At 38.8% G+C, this 5057-nt stretch overlaps 1 protein-coding gene across 3 annotated transcripts in view; it reads right to left on the bottom strand.

The window, feature by feature from the left end:
- NLN (neurolysin) overlaps window positions 1–5057 on the bottom strand; it is a 79170-nt gene that overhangs the window by 64436 nt on the left and 9677 nt on the right. Inside the window, exon 1 of one of the 3 annotated variants that reach the window (XM_019532143.1) lies at window positions 959–1075. The exons of the other annotated variants lie outside the window; for them this stretch is intronic. The gene's annotated coding sequence lies outside the window, so the exon portion shown is untranslated. Of the gene's footprint in view, window positions 1–958; window positions 1076–5057 lie in introns of those variants that run through there. 3 annotated transcript variants of the gene reach the window in all.

Genomic DNA, 5057 nt, shown 5'->3' with positions numbered 1-5057 from the left:
AGGGGGGACCAGCAGGCATTGGGGGAGTCCCTGTTCCCCCAAGCACTACCAGGAGTGACCAGAAATAATGGTCACAAGCTGGGAGAGGGTAAATTCAGATTAGGCATCAGGAGGCGCTACTTCACTGTCAGGGCGGCTAGGATCTGGAACCAACTTCCAAGGCAAAGTGGTGCTGGCTCCTACCCTGGGGGTCTTTAAGAGACAAGGCTAGACAATCACCTTGCTGGGGTCGTTTGACCCCAGTACTTTTTCCTGCCCTGGCAGGGGGTCGGACTTGATGATCTGCTCAGGTCCCCTCTGACCTTACTATGACTGTAACTAAATAAGAGTTGAGCAAATCTCATGAGTTGAATGAAGGTGTTGAATCTAGCTCTGTGAAAGAGGTGCTGTTCTGCAAACACAGATCTGATCATCTTTTACAGCACTGGTGCAAGTGCGCCATGATGATATGCTACCTGTACTGGATAGTCTTCAGTTGTTACTAAAATTATACAGGAATATGCTTATCTGAAGTGGTCAACTAGTAAAAGACAATATTTACCAAGTGAGACTACAACATCATAAATAATTATTTTAACACCAGTCACTGTAATTGTGTAAACACCTATTCAATGACTATTCAAACTGGTTAGCTTGCACACAAGGCTCAGATAAAGTTTCAATGTAGGATGCACATTTCAAGGATATATGATTAGGACCCAAGTTAAACAGTGAGAATAACAAACGTGGAAAAAGGACAAGGGTGCAGGGCTTCTATTTTTTCAGGCCTCTGATACTGAAAGTTTCAATTGAGAAACTACTTGACCCTTGTTAATAGTTAGCTTTAAGTCCTCTTACCTTGATTTACATTTTCCCCTCTATTAGTACAGAATAATATGGTAAATCAGATTTATTGCAATGCCACTACTACTACATTAAAGACATTGACTTTTGAACAGAAACCGGAATAAAAATGAACCTGTTCAACCCAATCCAGGAAAGACTGAAGTGAGAACAATCAGGGGGACAGGGGGACTGCGAGAACTGCTGAGTGGGAAGTGTGTTATCAGCACCAGCAACTGTTCCTCAGATGAAGACATCTGTGTATTTGGGGGGGGGGGTGCGGAAAGCAAGAGGGGGGTAGTTCTGGGGTTATACTTAGTAATTACTGAATACAAATAGCAAGTCACCAGAAGCTTCCTTATTCTCCAGCTAGCAAGATAGTGTTGTTTATGTCCTCTGATCAGGAATTAATGCACCAGTCCCTTCTGGACTGGACCTTTGAAACTCAGATTTAAAAAGAAGCTCATGAGACACTTCAGCTGTTGTCCCTCTTCTAAAAGAGACCAGCAGAAAAAAATATTGAACTAAAGCCTGCAATTTAACAATGTAAGTAGACACCCACTCCAAACCCCATTTGCTTCATTTAAAACCTCTGCACTAAACTACAAAGCCATTAGAAGAATGAGATATTGTAGTCTTATGGACTACTAAACTGTAGTTGCAGGGCTCAGATATACATCTAATTGCTGTGACTGAGTCGAGGTACAGCCTCAAGGGATTTACAGGTGAGTCTTCCTAAAATCAAGTTCAAGACTCTAGGAAACCTACTCAAAGAACATCAGGAAGAGCGTAAATTACACCAGGAGTGCCCAACCTTCAGTTTGCAGGCCAAATCTGGCCTGTGGAGCCAAGGCATATGGCTTGTGGGGCTCCCCATGGGTCAGAAAATTCAGTAGTGGAGTACCAGCAGCAATTAATACTACTACTACTCTCCTCCCCACCCCATGTAGCCAGATTGGGACCAGGGCACACCTCCTTCCCTCTCTGTAGCTGGGTTGGGGCTGGGGCAAGTCCCCTGCATCCCACATGGCTTGATCTGGGTTGGGTCATGTCCCCTTCACCCCCGTTGGACTGGGTCAGGACCACTGGCCAGATCCAACCCATGGATAAACTGGACACTGCCCATCCAGCCCACTGGCAAAAAGATTGAGCACAACTGAATTATGCCATCTTAAGGACACAATGTAAGATACCACTGGGCATGCCTACACATGTATTTACATGCACCTAAACTTAATGCGCCTTTGCTTCAGGCGCATTAAGGCAATTTAGGTGCGTGTACACATGTAGATGTGCTAATGTGAGTTAAGGTGTATTAAATGTAGGTGTGACTAGCTAAATTGCATTAGCACACATGCAGATGCACTAATATGCATTAACACAGTGTCTATCCATTATCGAACACCGTGTTGATATGCATTAGCACATCTACACGTGTGCTAATGTGACTTAGCTATTGTGGTAGTGGATTTGGTCGGGCTTCTGGCCTGCTTGACTAGGAAAACAGACAGAAAACAGAAGTGCTGATACTGCTTATTTCAGTTATATGTTCTGAGATAAGGAATCCTGCATGCCTTGTTTTGTCTTGATATATTACCCTGTGCATGGATGTTTTCTTTAAGTAAACTGTCTGTATGTCTGTGTAATTTACTATTGTTTTGTTTCTCCATGGTCATATTTTTTTTCTTTCTCGGTCTTAAGTATAAATATGCTTGTAAACTTATGGAGTTCAAGAAATCCTTTGAAACAGACAAGTGGGTGATTCCCCTTGCTGTATGGAATTCTCCCTGTGATCACAGTATAGCCCTAAATAAAGAAAAGCTGGCTGTCAGTTCTGATTCAACCACAACATGAAGTTTGATTTCTTCCACACTATTTATGCCAAAATTTGATACCTGCTTTATATAGGTATCAGATTTAGGCTCACATAGCCTTAAATAGCCATCTTTAAGGTGCATTAAGGGCACGCACATGTAGACATGCACCCTTAAGGCACCTTAACGATGGCGATTTTAGGCTAAGCCCACTTAAAAGAGGAACATGTAGATGAGCCCACTGTTTACCAAAGCATTCTCCAACTATACCAAGCAAAAGAAAAGAAAAACTAAGCAACTTTCACAAGGATAAACGTTCTCAACCAAATCAAAGAGCTAGATATAAAACATACATCCTCTGTTGATGAAGCTTACTGCTTTTCTGCTTTTATAGTCAACACCCAGATATAATATGCCATTAACCAGTTCAAGAATTTGTATAGATAATACTCAGCTATGTGGCTGAGTAAATATATTTGCCAGAAAAAACAATAATTATTAAAAATAAATTCTGTAACTGGATAAGAAGTTTAAATAGGTATGGAATAACTTGGATCTACTCTGAATGCTAGAATGGAGAGTTCAAAGGACTTGATAAGCACAAACTTTAAGTTTCAAGACAGAATTATCAATCTGATTATGACTGCATTAGTTAACAACTTTAAGAAATTAAATTAAAATTAGTTGCTAGGATACCAATTTTAACATATCCGAAGTGGTCAGCTAGTAAAAGACAATATTTACCAAGTAAAACTACAACATCATAAATAACGATTCACCATATTAAAATTGATATCCTAGCAACTAATTACCCTACAAGCTAGCAAGTGGCTATTTACATCTGCTGAAGACAAGACACGAATGAAGTTTATTACATAGCAATGGTCTATACTATTGGAAGCCTCGCTATTATTAGTAGCATTTATTCTTCAAACTCTTAGTCTTCCTATAACAGTATAGTTTCCAGTAGATATTTTTTTCTCTTATTAAATTAGAGAGATCTGTATTAATATATTGTCTGACCTTGGAAGTCTATAGTAGACTTCCAGCTTTACCCATGGTTTGAGGGGTTGTATGCCAAACCCACCCTTTAGTAAATCCTGGACTCATCCATGGATACATTGAAGGTTTTTCAAAGACTCAAGCAGGATAGACTAGAATCATACTTAGACCTTGTACAGATACCCAGTTTCTTCTATGAGAAACCAAATGTGTACAGAGATTCAAGCCTTTTCTTGCAGAGTAAATATGGCCACTCCAGGAAAAAAACCCCAGGGAAACAAGCAGTGTTGTTTGTAAATCACTCCTACGATAATTTCTCCTAGGACAGCAAATATCTGTACATGACAAAGGTCACCTAACTGCTACTAAGAGGCCCAGCAGGTGGCAAAGGATTTAGTCCTAAGCCCTGTAAGTATATTTAAATAAAAAATTAAAATTAAATGCAAGAACTATTTTAAAGATGCCTAGAATATGTTAAAACACCCTTTTAGATTTGGAGGTTAAAAACCCACATAACAAGAAACTACAACTCATCAAACTAATTCAGTAAAAGGTACCTTAGGCTGTAGAATCAGTAAACTTAAAGCAAGGGTGCTAAGGAATATATTTTAAAAAAATCATGAAAGAATAAATATCCATCAGTTTCATGTCATATGAAACTTGAAGAAAGCATGAAATGCTTTCCAAAAGATCTTGAGTAATTATTTCCTTTATATACGAGAATTCTTTTACTCATTCAAAATTCAGGCACGCATTAAACAGAATTACTTCATCCATGAAAGCTCTTGATACTACACTGTTCTGTAAGATGCAATATGAGATTTGAAATATGCCACCTCATTTAACAGTGATTACGCACTGTTACATACAGTTTGAGACATTTTGAAAAACCCTGTAACTTGAAAATGAAAAATGTCTTTAACTCTGAATCAAATTATATTAACAGTAACGTCATTATAGACACGATAGAAACAATCACTACATGACTGAGAAAACATCTTAGAAATGCATACATAGATTTATTGTGCTTGGTGACAGATTCACTGACAAAAGTTGATGTTTTCCAGATATGCACAAGACAGAAAATGTCTACTCTTTTCTGACAAAAGAAGGGATGGTACAACACAGAGAATGAGAAGGAGCATAACTTTGGAACCTGGGAATAAAATCAAAAAAACTTAAACATTGTTTGTTCTTGAACTTAGATTATCTTCTAAAGATATACAGGCATACCTCGTTTTATTGTGCTTCGCTTTATTGCGCTTTGCAGATATTGCGGTTTTTTACAAATTGAAGGTTTGTGGCAACCCTGCCTTGAGCAAGTCTATCGGCGCCACTTTTCCAACAGCATTTGCTCACTTCGCATTTTTTAGCAATAAAGTATTTTTTAATTAAGGTATGTACATTGTTTTTTTAGAC

This window comes from Crocodylus porosus, unplaced genomic scaffold (genome assembly GCF_001723895.1).
Source record: "Crocodylus porosus isolate Cpor-Errol unplaced genomic scaffold, CroPor_comp1, whole genome shotgun sequence".
NCBI classification, from domain to species: domain Eukaryota; kingdom Metazoa; phylum Chordata; order Crocodylia; family Crocodylidae; genus Crocodylus; species Crocodylus porosus.
This window is presented reverse-complemented; position numbering and strand designations above follow the sequence as displayed.